The sequence below is a fragment of the Gavia stellata genome, chromosome 6, assembly GCF_030936135.1.
Source record: "Gavia stellata isolate bGavSte3 chromosome 6, bGavSte3.hap2, whole genome shotgun sequence".
Lineage (NCBI taxonomy): Eukaryota > Metazoa > Chordata > Aves > Gaviiformes > Gaviidae > Gavia > Gavia stellata.
This window is the reverse complement of record NC_082599.1, coordinates 38,811,363-38,827,821: the sequence shown is the minus strand read 5'-3', so window position 1 is coordinate 38,827,821 and position 16,459 is coordinate 38,811,363. Positions and strand designations below refer to the sequence as shown.

The window sequence follows — 16,459 nt, the reverse complement described above, 5'->3', positions numbered from 1 at the left end:
GCGACTTCTGAAGGCAGTTAGGTATACAAAATACATCATGCATCCGTATTGCTATTCCAAATAAACCATCATGAGAACATGTTTACAAAAAAACCCTAATTACTTCAGCTGCCCTACACATCACTCTCGACAGACAGATCTGCATTTGTGTCCTAAATTTCCTGTTTATGCATCTTCGCCTTCCTATCTGTGAATTGAAGAAAGAAAGTATCTGCATGTAAAGCCATTTGTGCAATCCCAGCGGAGATAAGGACTCAGTGGAAGCCATGAGAAGGGACTTCACCAACTGCTGAGATACAAACGTTGATTCAGCTGAGTACAGCATTTAACCCTACAGTGTTGAATGGCAGACAGTGAAGAATTTCCAGCTATTTTGGCTAGCAAATGCCAAACACAACAGGTTTTCACTACACCAGGCAACACAACCACTGATGGACCAACTGCTCTGTGTAAAAATGGTGAGGCAGACAACCAGCTCAACAACATGGACTGAAGTTCAACAGAATATATGCTGCTAATGGAAGGAAAACCAAGAAGGACAAAGAGCAATGACATGCTTTCCAGGAGCAAAAAAGACATCCTCTGATGCTCTGTGTGACAACTATTTTCATTAGGTTCAGTAAAAGCAAGCCAAAAAAAAAAGGCATCCCACTGAAAACAAAACAGACAGTTCAAGGCTCATTATTGTGTGTTTTGCCTGCACTTATGTGTGGGCTGAGAATCCTTTCTGCTAGGTTTTTTGCTTTTTAAATGTATCACAGACACACGCACAGACGAATCATGAGGCATAGACCTGTCAGACGGCAGACTAATGTCAGCACTTCAGCCTCCTGGCTGTCAGGTCTGATTCCAAATAACCTTTTGTCTTCTTGTTCCAGCTACTAAATTAGAGATCAAGTAAAAAATGTAATTATACCCCAAAAGGCCATGGATAGCATCTTAAAAATACACTGAACTGTGAAAGGAACAACAACAATAATAAAAAGATAAACTAGGATTACCCGTGGTGCATAGCTAATCCAAAATGCTCCATGGTCCCACATGGGGTCTTAGAGAACTGTTTCCTACTTTCAGATTTCTGTTTTGCAGGGACAAGTACCTGCCCCCCCCTTTTTAGTATAATTTTTATATTTGAAGTCTTGTGAAAAACACATCTCCCCTGTTGCAATAAATACTCTGTTATACTGCTACTGACTTATTTTGTATTTGGGTTTTTTTCTGAAGATGATGCAGAACTTGAGCACTTGCGTTTTTTAAAGCAGTATGAAGATGGGAGTATCGAGACTTATTTTCTATGCACAAATTTAGCTGCTAAATTTTTACAGAAAGAAAAAATATCAAAAGCCTATAGGAATATATTCTTTTCTCAATTAGCTCTGAGTATGTTATGTTGGATTGGAAGTGCTATCAAATACTGAATTAACTTGTTTTTTCATCTGATCATTGGAATATTAAACATCCAAGGACTTGTCCTGGATTCTTGCACACATCTATAAAAATATAACTATTCAAAATACTAAATTATTCTTAGCAACACCTGGCAAGATAAAAATAGGTGGTGGTGTTAGAGTGCAAACCTCCACAACTGTTAACCCAAGCTACTACATACAATCAGAAAGGCTGCTGATGGCTGAAATTTTTAATCTCCTCTTTCTTATTCATGTCATGATTCTTACCTTTATTCAAGAATTTGAACTCACATTTTAAAAGGAAAATAGGCAGGCAATAAAATGGGAAAGCCTTAATATTTCAGTCACTGTCTCTTTGTTTGCAGTCTTTTACCTCAAATATAATTTGCAGAAAAATCAAATTCACCACCCCCATCTGTTTGCACCAAAGAAGGTTCTTCTGAGTTAGAGAAGATACCAGTATTTGTTACTCCACAGACAGCTCAGACACTAGCCAATACAGTACTCCGTTCCCAAGTCTAACCTTGAATTTTGCTGCGAGATGTTCTGCTTGTGTAGTAGAAACTCTAGATACTAAATTGAACTAAATGGACTGATTTATTCCCATTACAAAATCCTACTTAATAGACAGTGAGCAGGTAGATGTCTGAACTCCATCCGTGTTCTAATGTGCGGTGCTTTACTCTCCCCATTACTGTCATCCAGTAAGATGCATGTACCAAGATCTCCAGGTAACCTGGTCAGCGCACTAGCCCACGTGCTCTGTGAACTGCATTTGAGCTGATGTATTGAACAAGCCGCCTGAAACAGCTGTACGAGCTGCCTACGCTGTACCTGTTCAGTAGGCAGGCTCACCACAGCCCCAAGGCACTGGACTCTGTGCTCTATATCACAACATACTTGTCCACATTTCTAGTTCTGGGCAGCTCTAATGCGACACCTACGTGCCTTGACCCATGGCTATGTAGGCTCGCTCTTATTTCAACTGGGGCAGTATCGCGCCTTTGTTGTAGAGCATACGCTGTGATCTGCAAAGGAAGAAAATGCTACATGTAGCCTAACGACTTACTTTTTTTTTTTTAATTTGCAACATAAAATTTGATGAGGAATAGGACAAGGGAAATTACAGAAGATTTTGTACTTTCTTGTGAAATTCAATGTCTATAGCTGGATGATACAGAGCTTGTACACTGCTCACATATGGAGAATGAAACTTCAGCCATTGAATTAACAGCTTATTGAAAAACCACACATGGAAAAATTCCCTACAAAGCATCATGTGGAAGTTATACAAATCCTGCATTGCACGCAACATCTCATAAGAAGCAAGTTATATCAAATGATGACTTGACTTTATTCATTTGGGATTCTGCCAGCCCACAAAGAAACCACAATCCAGCCTTTTCCCTTAATTCCTAGTGCTTTGAGGTCTACAAGGAACCAAATGATGTGAACAATGTCCTTGAAAATACACTCTCTTTAGTCCAGTCTCTGCCAGTATACTTAACTTTCAGCCATTCTGGAAGTGCCTTAAGCTTTGTCTGAAAATTCACTTGGCCTGACATTCAGCAATGCATTATAGACCAGATGGATTTAGGAAACTGCACTGATTGGATTAATCAAATTAAAGGGACGGGAAGAGGGAAATAAAAGGAAATTATTTTTTCCTCTACTTCCTAAAATGTAGAAATAAATAGAATTAATTTATTTGAAGGAGTTGCCCAGGTGTCTCTCTGTGTACTTATATTGTGAATGCAGCCCAGCAGTGGTCAGGGATCCAGCCACTGTGTGCAGGGGAGCAGACTCAGTTCACTGTCCGAGTTACACTCTGGTCTACCAGTATTTTCCTGAGAGCTGGGAAAATAACAGACACAACAAACCTTACAGAATATGGGCATCAAAAGATACTACTGAAAATGAAAATGGGTGTAAATTCATCTCTGTGGTATGAATCTGACCAGACTGTCCTGATACCAGAGCACAGATGCTCTGGACACATTTTTGATGTCTTAAGGCAAGCTGTAAGATGTTCAGCTTTTGCCCCACCACATCCCCCGGCATGAGATAATACAATAGCTACAGCCTGCTTCTTGTGTGTGATAGGATGGAAAAGGAAAGGGGAACGGGAATTTCTTCTTTCCTTGAAGAAGATAGGCGTGTCTGGGGCATGGCCAGTGTCAGGCAAGGAAAGGATTTGTCCCCATAATCCTGTTCTCATACCAAGGTCTATTTTCCACACTCCTTGGCACTGGCATAATGAGCATACCCAGTTCAGACCTACATATTTAGCTCCCTTTTTATATGGCCCACTTTGTAAGAGCTCACACTGAACAGCTATAATCATTTCTGTTGACTCAGAGGTCCATACATGAGTTACAGCAGAGCAGACTGACGGATGATGGGATTCATCTCAGAAATCCAGTTGGTGGTGGACGTGGGTCAGCAACCTACAACTCCCTTCCAGGGAGAGCTGCAACAACCTGCACAACCAGCACTATGGAGATCTCCCGGGATCTCCATAGTGATGGGAAGTTTATCTTCCTGATATCTGCAGTTAGTCCAAAGTTACCTGTCTTCTTAAAATGTCCATAGGAAGTATTAAGAATTTTTAGAGCAGACATACTAAACGTGGTATTTTTTGGTAAAGGCTAAATGCTCTGCACCCATGATGGCTGTGGCGCTACGTTTTCTCAAGAATGCAGTGTGTGAAACGGCATTTCTGTAAGCTAGGTTTATTTATTCTTTCACCAATGGAGAAGCAGCAGCATATGGAAAACTGCAGCCTGGCTTACTTAACAGGTGTCACGCAGACACAGAATAAAGGCATATTTTCTGTCTTTTGAGTATTTTGCCTAAACCGCTGGACACTATTACCTTAAAATACCATCTCTGAAATCAAAAGCTGTGCTTTGCATTCCCATAAGGAGAAGCGTTAGGTTTCCTTCATTTGACTTTTAAAATGCATTATATATTCCTACATTCAGCCTTTCAGACAAGTAAAATAAGTAAATCATACTATGTCTTTGCATATTAACCCTCTCACTATTTACACAATGCCTCTGAGACTGGACTTTCTGTAGGATGATTGCCATGTACACCTATTCCTTACCACACTACATTTAATAATCATATTAATATAGAAGCAACTTCGAAGCTAAAGAACAACTTTAAGGCTGAAGTAAGCAATGGTGTCTTTGTGCCAAGTTTTTGAAGAACAAGATGAATGCTTGTTGTTAAAAAAAGGCATCAGGTGGTCATGTTCCCATGAAACTACACTCATCGCACAAGTACAAATGGGTGTCAGCAGCGTAAGATGCCCTAATACAGTCCCTGGAAACTCTTAAGTAAATATGCCACCTAGTGTTTAATTGGGACAATTTCATTCACAAATCATCTTGATCAATTCCTCCCAAGCTGTACCTTGCAAGTCTGGATGGTATAGAGTCTGGCAGAGGTATCTGGAGACACCTTTTCCACCTTTGCCTCCTCCCTCCCCCCAAAACCCCACCCTACAGCCTTCTCACTGAAGAAGTATCTTCCTCCTCAGGGACTGTGCAGCTCCTGATGGATTCTGCCAAACGGCCAAGCTACACTCACAGCCCAACTTTCTCATTTAAGGAGCCCACACCTCAGACTGCCGCGAGCAATCCAGAAGGCACTGAGAACTGAACCTGGGGGGTCAACCCCATTGTAAAGATCCCAAACAAGCCTGACGGACTTCAGAAAAGCTGCCTTGTACCACCAGCCAAACGGCACCTGCTCCAGCCCACGGGCATGGAGTGAAGAAAGCAGGGCTTTCCACATCTCCCTGCCTACCGGTGCTGGGCACAACCAGAGAAGCAGAAGCACTAATCCCAGTTTTCAGCTTGCCAAAAGGGGACAATGAGTTACCACAGCATCAGGTATTGTTTAGATGGATGGATGAACCAACAGAAAATCAGGGAAAGAGGCCTTCAAAGTGTAACAACAACTATTTTGCTTGACAAGCAGTGGAGACATAATTCCTCTTGAGGCTATGGCAATGTTCTTCCTCACCTCTAGTCCCTGCTTAATAGTGGCACACCTGGCTTAAATGCAAGTAATCTTCTCACTCTCGACAGAAGAGATACTCCAGGCATGTACGTGGCTTGGCCCCTTTTCATGTGCTTAAAACATGCCAAATTGTCTTCTTACATTTTCTAATTGAGATTCCCTTGATGTTTCTGTCATGGACACTCATCATGTTTCCAAGGGTTAAATTCCTATACTGAGTCACATGATAGCACAGACCATCCTGAGTTTGCAGCAATGTCTTGTTTGCACTTTTTCCAGATCAATAAAAATCTTAAATGAAACTCCCGTCCCTGCAGTACTTCATCAGCTACCTTTCCTCAGCGTATCAAGCTGCTGCCTATCTTTATTCTTTGCCTGAAATTCCTCTACCTATTTTTGGTCCATGTGACCATGTTCATGCGCCAACCAATCTGAATTAATGTCAAGAGTACGATTTCATGAGACACTGTACTACTTTGCTAAAAATCCAATTATTCTGCATCTGCTGCATTCTTTTCATTCAGTACTTCTGTAAATCTATCAAAAAGGCAATCAAGTCTAACTGGCAGTATTTACTCTATAAAACCTACGCTGACGACCGTGCGCAGTCCCACTGTTTTCCAGGGCTGAGAATACATTACAAGAAAGAGCCCATTGTTACAATTTGTACTTTTTACACCACAGCATCCTCTTTTCCAAATATTAGCAGTTATAAAAAGCACTGGTTCCTGACCTTGGTAGTCAAGCCCCAGCTGAGAACGCTGTCAACAGCATGTGCTTCACTATGGCCATTACTAGTTGTCATCCTGCCCAGGCTGCTGCCTTCTCCTGCCTGGCAGCTCCAGCGAGCTCTGCTAGCCCTGCGGCTGAGACTGTGGCTGACTGATAGCTGCTGACCCAGCCCAGAGATGACCAGGGAGATCCCCGCACCTGGATTCCCAGTATCCCAGCTGCAGGGTGAGGGTGCAGGCTGCTGAGCTGGCTCTCTGTGGCGAGAGCCCAGATCAAACAGAGGACATTTGCTTGGGCTGTGCACCTGACTTCACTTGAGTGCCCACAGGCCTCAGGGGTGAGACCTTCTGCACCTGAGTATGGACAAAGATGTTCAGTGGATATGACATACACGTTTTATGCTCAGAAAGGATAGTATCTAAAGCGTGATGGGACAAGTGCCAGTCAGCGTGTAGGGACATGGAAAGCTGGCCAAGACGTTCCTTGGCAGAAGATCTGCAGAGAGTGCAGGACATAGAAGAGGAAGAACTTAGAGTATCTTGGCTAGCATTAAGCATTTCATGAAAGCCTTGGACATTAGGATTGTAGCGGCAGTTAATTTCTCACTAGTGAAGTGACGATTCCGAATTGAATCATGAAATCATAGAACGGTTTGGGTTGGAAGGGACCTGAAAGATCATCTAGTTCCACCCCCCTGCCATGGGGTGGGGGGGGGTTGAACTAGGTGGGGGTGTGGGACTAGGGGGGGGTGGACCTTCCACTAGATCAGGTTGATGAAAGCCCCATCCAACCTGGCCTTGAACACTTCCAGGGAGGGGGCATCCACAACTTCTCTGGGCAACCTCTTCCAGTGCCTCACCACCCTCATCATAAAGAATTTCTTCCTAATATCTAATCTAAATCCACCCTCTTTCAGTTTAAAACTGTTATCTCTCATCCTATCACTACACTCCCTGATAAAAAGTCCCTCCCCATCTTTTCTGTAGGCCCCCTTTAAGTACTGGAAGGCTACTATAAGGTCTCACTAGAGCCTTCTCTTCTCTAGGCTGGAATGTACTCTCCTCCTGTGGGGAGGAATCAAATAACTGCTCCTTAGTTATGTTAGTAAGAGGTCTTCATCTAGACAAGATGAATCAGAGCCTACATGCCGTGGTTTAAGCCCAGCTGGCAACTAAGCACCACACAGCCACTTGCTCACTCCCCCCCTGCCCCAGTGGGATGGGGGAGAGAATCGGAAAAGTAAAAGCGAGAAAGCTCGTGGGTTGAGATAAGAACAGTTTAATAAGTGAAACGAAATTAAATAATAATAATAAGGATAAATAATAATAATAATTGTAATGAAAAGGAAAATAACAACAACAACAACAACAAACAAGAAAGGCGAATGATGCAAATGAAAACAATTGCTCATCACCCTCCAACCGATGCCCAGCCCAAGCAGCAGTCCCCGGGCCAGCTTTCCCCCTAGTTTATATACTGAGCATGACATCATATGGTATGGAATATCCCTTTGGTCAGTTGGGGTCAGCTGTCCCGGCTGTGTCCCCTCCCAACTTCTTGTGCACCCCCAGCCTACTCGCTGGTGGGGTGGGGTGAGAAGCAGAAAAGGCCTTGACTCTGTGTGAGCCCTGCTCAGCAGTAACTAAAACATCCCTGTGCATCAACACTGTTTTCAGCACAAATCCAAAACACAGCCCCATACTAGCTGCTATGAAGAAAATTAACTCTACCCCAGCCAAAACCAGCACACTACATAATATTTTTTCAGGCGCAGAAAACCACAGAGAAATAGGACTAGAAGGTACTTTAGGAGGTCTTTCTCCTGCCTGCCTCAGGTATCACTGCTACCTGTGCCGTTTCTCCCAGATGTTTTCTAATGTGTTTCTATACCTTATGACGAGGGAGATTTTGTCACCCCCTCAGGCACTCCATTCCAGTGTTTCACTGTTCGTTCTTTTTTAATCCCTTAATAGCTAACCTGCAATGTTCATCACTGTATTTCAGGCCTATCATCTCTTGTCATGTCCAGCACATGACACAGAGGACAGGTTATTTTTTTCCTTGTAATTACCAAGCAAACATATGACCAAAACAAGCACATCACTGAAAATACTTATTTTCTAAACAAAATATAAATAATAAATATTAGTCACTAGTTAAACAATTTCCTTTTGACACTAATTCCAAGTCCTCCGCAAAGAGAAATTAATATCTCTCTTATTCTTAAGAAGTTGAACACTTATCTTCCAACATCAAAACATGACAGTTTAGAGGTGCTTGTAAAAGCTTAGTGCCTATTCCTACATAGTGTCTCAAGATTCATGTGAGATAATGACGTATAGATTTTTACTTAAAAAATGGCTTTTCATTTTTCAGTGACTAGACAAATGAAATGTTTACGCTGAAGGCTCCATCCCAATCCCTATGGAAGTTTGTTTATCCTAATTTAATACCATAAAACTATGTAAAGAGTATAAAAGCCAGGACAAAACCCCCTCATATAAGGCTTTTATTTTTAATACATCAAACTAAGCATGGTTTTTATGCAACAAACATTTAGCTTTATTAGACTTATTAATATGCTCATAACAGGAAAATACCCAAGAGGAAAAGATTAATTTATGTATTCAGCAGAGCCTAGCTGCAGATACAGTACTGTACTTGAAGAGCCAAGTGGCGTTTACGTTAGGACTACTATAAGCAATTCTGGTGTATCTAATAACTTTAAGTACTAATCTGACATTCTCATTTGAGAATTTTAATCTACAGTTGTAGTATTCATGTATGAAGTTTTCACATCGCTTCCATTTGGCTACCTTTCTAAAACACTGGATTGGGAAGCACTTTGGTGGTAACAAACTTCATATTCACCTTTGCTGCATATGCTTAGCAGTGCCCTGAACTGTTCCAAGACCCAGTGAAATCTTTGGGGGTCTTCCCATTAATTTCAGTAGCATTTGGATCAGATCATACCAGTCGCATCATGTCATCTGTGTAAATCAGTGTTGTCTCCAACTTACAAGCTCTTTTCAGGCATAATCGTATCACTTATTCTGCTTAAGGCAAAAGTCATGAATCCTAAGCTGACGGTAATAACATAACATAAACCAGGAACCTGGAGAGATGTTAACAGCTCAGGGAAGCAATGTAAGCAAATACTTTGCAATGGAACCGTCTCTTTTTCTCAGTTCCCTCAATTTCCATTACTGTTAAAATGAGCCCACGTTATTCCTCTCAAAAATCCTTGCCTAATCAGGCAAAACATTAGGCATTAGGAATGCCACGATCAACTGCAAAGCAGCGTCCCTTTTCCTGTGCATAAACAGACAGCCAGAGGGAAGGAATTGAAAAAGATACTTTCCGTTATTTTACTTTGGTAGCTTTCTTATTTTTATTTCTCATCTATTGCCTGTTTCATATTTATGATGCTTTAAACAAAAAAGCAGTTGTAAAGAGACACAGCTGGAAAATACAAAAGAATGCCAACAACGAAAGAAAATGATCAGCCAGCTATATTTTCAGTAAGATGGTATTTGTCATCCAAAATGTAAAACCGCTCACTAAAATACATACACTGGTAGATCTACTGTATTCCTATAAACTCCTTCTCGCCGTGGTATAATACGAAAGAGTTTTCTGGATGAAATCAGTACTGAATTGCTAACAGTTATTTAAAGAAGACTTTATGTATGTAGTTATGTAAGTTATGTATGTACGTATGTAGTTAAGAACTCATGTCAGGGCATGCTACAATTAAGTACGTACATGTGGTAACCTGTGTGTAGAATACCAGTCTTGCAGGACAAGCCTGAGTGACTGATGAAAGGAATTAATTACTCCCACAGTCATTTTGATGTATAAGTTTGTTGCTTCTAGCAGCAAAAATGCCATACACCTTTTATCACTGCATGTATTACTGAAATCTGCAGATAAAGGCCATCTTCTTGTACAGGCTTTATGTTGCTGCTTATCAGTGTGGTGTCTGAGCATCCTCCACGGAAAATCAGCTGGGGAGGAGTCCCTTGTGAGTTCTGTGGACATGCGTATGGGATTGAAACTGTAACCCCTAATAAAAGAAGGTGGTGGGTTGTTGATGTCCCTGTAGAACAAATTTTGATTTGTTGTGACCAAGCACGTTGCAGAAACCAGGGAGTTGAAGGCAATGTAAAACACACTGGGTCAAATTATCAGTGCAGTTCCAGCTGAGTCTGCAGGAACAGATATTTCTGCTCACTATACTCTTAATCCCGTGATCTGCAGCTAGGACAGCACAGTACCCTGCAGCCCTTGTGTGGAAGGACATGCTCAACATCTGGATAGACATCCCAGCAGAGAGTTATACACTAGCTAGCAACCTGTAACAGGATCATTAGAGGTTTAGAGGAGCTGCAAAATGGGAAGAATAATGAATAAATGAAAGACTGAAAAGATTTCTTTATCGTTGGCTAACAGCAGTACCTGTAGAAAATTCAATGAAAAGAAAAAAATGGAGTGGTAGGATGAGGCTGAAAGGCCTTCAGAAAGGGACGTGGTGTGAATAACAATGTAGAAGTGTAAATACTTACAAAAATTGAACCAAACCAGAGGTTCTCTTAAAATTGGCTCTCCTATGCAGTTGTGATGTAAGGAAAACTGCAGTGCCCCTAAAAATTTTAGTTCCATAACCAGATTACATCTCCAATTAAGGGATGTTAGAAAACAGTTTTTCCTGGAAGTCCTGTATTTTCTTCTGTGGGAAACTGTGTGTGAGCAGCATGACTAATGAGGGCAGTAATACCAACCGCTACTTCTAGCAAAGTTACTCTTCCTTTTCTGTCACCTTTGCCTTAACAGGAATAGCTTTCTTATCTATTATTTGTGTGGGATTTTCTGCCGAGGAAATCTACAGCCTTCTAGATTCTGTAATATGCTTATCATTTCAGCTCTTTAGTTCTAGCTGCAATATTAACTATGGACTCTGTCATTTGCACTTAAACGCCCGGTAATGAGTTCCAGCAAAACAGAGAGGTTACCATGTCAAGCAGCAGTATGCAGTCTTCTGCACTGTCCTGCTTTAAGTGAAGTCTCCACGTACAGCTCGCTCTTGCTTTAGCTCAATCTGCCACACTATTCTTTACAGACCATCATCGTTAAATGCCTCTTGCTGCTCCCAGCATGTACTTGCAACCAGAGAGCAGAACAAGCACTCCAGTCCAGGCTCCAAGAAAACTCATATTTCATGTACAACCGGTATGTTTGAACTGACTGAGCCAGATCCTACTTGGAGAGAAGTTGATGGGAACTTTGCCATGATCCAAGTAAGCAGAGACCTGGTACTGACAAAACCTTCCTTAATCTTTACTGCGTTTACCAACAGTTTGTCCTCTGCCAGATAGGTTAAGATCATTCTTTTTGCAAATACTTTAAGCTCAACCACTGCCAAAGGTTTTCTTTAACTCCAGTCTCCCGTTCTCATCGCGTCCCTCATGCTAACATGAATACTTTAGGAGCTATAAGGCAACCCAAACAGAGGAACTGCTCCTGCGTAAGACCAGCATAGAAAAGAAATAAGGAGTGGAGCACATCCTTTGCCTGACACAAGGCACTGTGTCACAGTGTCCAGCTCCCACCCAAGGCGTGGGGTGGCTGTGGTAGCACACAGTGCAGGCCACAGGAGTGGGAATGAAAGTGCAAGAGCAGGGAACCAGGATGGTTTCTCATCAGCAACCGTAACAGCTTTTACCTCCTCAAGGTGCTCATGAAATTCCAGCTTGCATTTACTTTCAACATTTCAATTCTTTGAATATATTTTGCCAAATTACACTTGCCACAGTAGGATTAGAAAGGAAGATTTTTTTCTTCTTGCCTGGGACACAAAGACTGCTGACGCAGTAAGGGCAGCAGTTGCAGCATAACATGGTATGTGATCGTGATAAATGTTTCAGAACTACATATTTTACTGACAGACTCCTGCAATTTTTTCTCTCCAACACGTGAAGATTAATTGCTTGCAGCAAGTTACACTTCTCCTACATTCACCAGTAATGTGAATTACTGGTTATTAATTACAGTACGTACCAGTACCAAGTACTTATGTGCCCTACATCTTCTAGTATATGTTCATTTGCCCCAAGTACAGCATTCCATAAGCAGAGCAAACATGAAGCAGGTGATCACAACTTGTCCAAGCTTAAATCACAACCCTAAACAGACAACATACAGTCTTCAAATGTTCTTTGCACAAAAAACTGTTTCCCTATCCAAAATCCTTTTTGAAGCTGGATCCCATTAAAAAGACAATTGCCTACACTGCTGAGAAAGTATTTGCAGCATGCTGTTTTCCCACAACACTTCATTCCTCAAAGTCGTTGTGGCTCCTTTCAGATTAAAGATCTGTTAAACTATTTGGACTAAAATTTGGAATCTCTGTCTACAAATCTAGCACCTCTTTAGACAGAAATAACTTTCAGATGAAACAACAGCATTAAGTATCTTAAAGCATAAACATTTTCTTAGGCCTGTTACAAAAACTGTGGGATAAAAAGGCATGAACAACAACAGCTTAATCCAGCCCATGCATCACACTCCCCTTCTGGAATGGGCATGACTCCACTAATTACAACCCCGAAGAAATTATCATTATGGGAACAGACAGGTACCCCAGGCAGTACCAAGACATTTCATCTGAATGCGTGCTCCTCCTGCCAGCCCGTGCCTTGGTGGCCCCCTTCCATCGACCCACCCCAGGGGGAACAGCGGCGCTGGAGTGACTGAGACATTGAATAATCTCCGCTGTCAACGTGGGAGGCGACAGAATGAGCAGACTCCCGGATGGTGTTAACAAACCTGCTAAGGAGATGTATGCCTTCAGCTGCACTTTCACACTCTGGAATTGGTTTCAGTATAAAACAAAATCTCACTTGTAAAATGCCTGATCTGTAAGAGGAGTACTGATGCTTAACCTTAGAGCGCTGAATTCTCACATTCCTGTTGAGAAATAATGGAAGTTTCTGCCCTGCATGTATGGCTTTTCCCCCCACTCCATCATTTCTGAAACATTCAAAATACTCCAGGCAGCACTTTCAAATAAACCAGTTCAGTTATTAAAAAGTGACATTTTACCTGTTCAACTGGCCAGAGAAAACACATTTTACAAAAACCGCAACGATTTTTCACACATGCAGCAAAGAATACTGAATATTCATTCACTTATTTCTAGGGGTCTGAAATTTATTGGAGTAATTGAAGTGTGTGAAGGTTTTGATTTGTGGGCAGACCAGGGCCTTTGTCTAAAATGCTGTATAACACATGACAGCCTCAGGCAAAACATCTGATACAACTCCCATTGAACTACCACTTCCCCATATTATTTTTATATTTTAGAGGACTTCTAAAGCTTATATAAAAATAAACATTAAATTCCCTTTATCCTCCTCTGTCCCTATATACTATTACTGACAAATGCTCGGTATTTTACCAGTTTATTCCAAAGTCCAGTCCATACTTTATCTGAGGTTACTGTGAGGAATAAATGGGAATGATGACCCCTAAGTCTTTTGTCTGCTACCCAAACCTCTCATGAGCTTCTCCCAGGAACATATGAAGCAAAAGCAACCATGGCAGGCTTCACCATATAGGCTTCTGTGAATTTCTTTCAGTTGCTAATAATTTAGCTGAAGTAACCTTTTTTTCACATGGATTTCCATAAGATGATGGAAAACTACAGGTACCGGTAGAGAAGCCCATTGGGAGTCCTAATCATCAATAGCAAGGCCTCAGCCACTATGGCAGGTCTTCAGCCTACGAGCAGATCACCTTGCCTATTTAGCCCCACTCCACTTGTAGCTGTGATTGCTCCTACTCCTCCTGGCAAGAAAAATATGTTAGAAACAGCTGCTATTCCTCCTTCTGCTGCTTCCCCTGAGTGGGAGGAAGGCAGAGAGGGTTGCCAACAATGTAATGGCTTAGCTGAAGCCAGCTATTTTTACACAACAGCGCAGCCACACAGCCCAGTCTTGCAGGCTGCTACTGCCTGCACGTGCAGAAATTTAGATGAGCACTAATCCTTGTAGGGTAAGGACCCGCGGTATTGCCTTTCGCATCGTGAACCACCTTGAAGGTAAATAATACTTTACACACTTCAATTTCATTCGGCTGCAATACAAAAGAAGACTTAGTCAGTCTCTTTTCCCAAGTAACAAGTGATAGGACGAGATGAAATGTCCTCAAGTTGCGCAAGGGGAGGTGTAGATTGGATATTAGGAAAATTTTCTTCACTGAAGGGTTATCAAGCACTGGAACAGGCTGCCCAGGGAAGTGGTTGAGTCACCATCCCTGGAGGTATTTAAAAGACGTGTAGATGTGGCACTTAGGCACATGGTTTAGTTGTGGACTTGGCAGTGTTAGGTTTACGGTTGGACTTGATGATTAGGTCTTTTCCAATCTAAATGATTCTATGATTCTAATCCAATCACTAATGAGGTCCAGAAGTGTATTTTCACTACCAACAGCAAGTTACATCAAGTCCAAACATTTTCAAGCACAGGCACCTGGAAGTAAGGATGCAGCTCCACAGTCACCCTAAGTCTATATAATAATTTTTTGAGCTGTCATCAGAAGAAAGTCTTGCCCTCTACTTTGTGCTGTGTTTCCACTCATATGAGGTGCATCAGGTAGCAGATTTGGCTGAAAATTCCTGTGGTTTTTCTTCTGGCTGAGTCAGTTTTAATCTGGAGCACTTTTCCAGTGTCACCTACTGTGTAGCTGCATAAAACTATACGCCAGCAAAAAGGAGGTGGTGAAGGAGAGATGGCAGGGGCCCATTCAGCAACAGTTTGCCTTCTGCTGGTCTAAAAGAGTTTTTACAGTACTTAACTCAAAACTGCCCAATCTGAAAAATGACATCCAACCCCAAGCACAACAGAAAACACAATCTATGAGGAAATATATGGTACTAGAACAAACACCTCTGAAGTCTTTGAGAGCACTTTGAGAGATGCAAAAGACCATTGCTCCTCAACTGCAAGAACTGTAAGTAAAACTGAACACAATTTTGAAATTGTGTTTTTCCTTGTACAAAAAAATTCTCCTGTTTTCCTAGAGAATGTAGCATGATTTTCAAATGTCATGACTGCTTTATTACACTACAGTAATATAATAATATTTACAGTCATCCCAATGATAGTCCAGTATTTTCTTGATATAAAAGAAACTTTTCCAGAACATCCTCTGGATCATTCTCCTACCTACACAAAGTAGTCTGTCACACTGCACTATGTTTATTTCTTATTGTGCCTCAAATAAAGTAAAAATTCACTTTCTTGTGCCTGTTACAGGATTCAACATCAACCAGTGTCTAATCACAGCAATCAACTGAACAAGCATGAAACCTGTCTCAATGGCAACCACTCCTCTTGCATATTACAATATCATCCAATTGAACCAAAAAACTATTGTCATCAGTGGATTCATTTTGAAATAAAACTTGAATGGAGGACTTGTTGCTGTGCCATTCTCCAAAGGACTTCCTTACGGCAGTATGCCTTTTCTAAAAATTGTCATTGTTAATGGAATTAATTTGTTACAGAGGATTAATAGGTTTACATGTCAGGTCAGTTACTCAAGCAATTATTATTGCTGAGAAAGCCAAACCAGTATATAATCAGCCAATGCAGATATGTGAACCCAACAGATAATTATGCTAGAAATGTCCTAGAGTGACGAGGATATACACAAAAAAACTGATCTCTTCACGCTCAATATTACTGTATGACAGCAAATTCACTCCCTGCTTCCCAAATACAAACCAGCTCTAGTTCCCAACTAGCTAGCCAACACACTGAACACTAAAATCATCAGTCACACTGCAGAAGTACGCTTACAAATGTCAGTAAGTCAATTAGCACAAACACTGGACTCAAAAAAAAAGTTTTGTTTGACAGTCCTTACTGCCTTACCACCTGGGAAATGAAAATATCCACGTCACTGGTTACAAGACTGTTTCTCATATGTAAAAGAATTCCTAATTTTACATCTTCAGATAGCTGCTAACTGCATGAAATTCTCAATTTATCATCATGTAAATAAGTCCTAGTCCATACAATGCTATGGGATATGGGCGCATGAGAGAAGGAGATCAAGCAAAGCCCATTTCAAATGAGAAGAGCGAGAAGAAAGGGAGGCAAACACGCAATATCCCAATTTCAGACCCACGAGAAGAAAGGGAAGAAAACACACAATATCCCAATTTGAGACCCATCCACCAGAGACTTGGCAGAAAAGAGGAGCTTTGGCCTGTGAATGGAAAG

General features: G+C 41.4%; 1 protein-coding gene across 2 annotated transcripts in view; it reads right to left on the bottom strand.

Moving 5' to 3' along the window:
• Positions 1-16,459, bottom strand: part of CHN2 (chimerin 2) — a 167,177-nt gene that overhangs the window by 53,227 nt on the left and 97,491 nt on the right. The window lies entirely within an intron of this gene.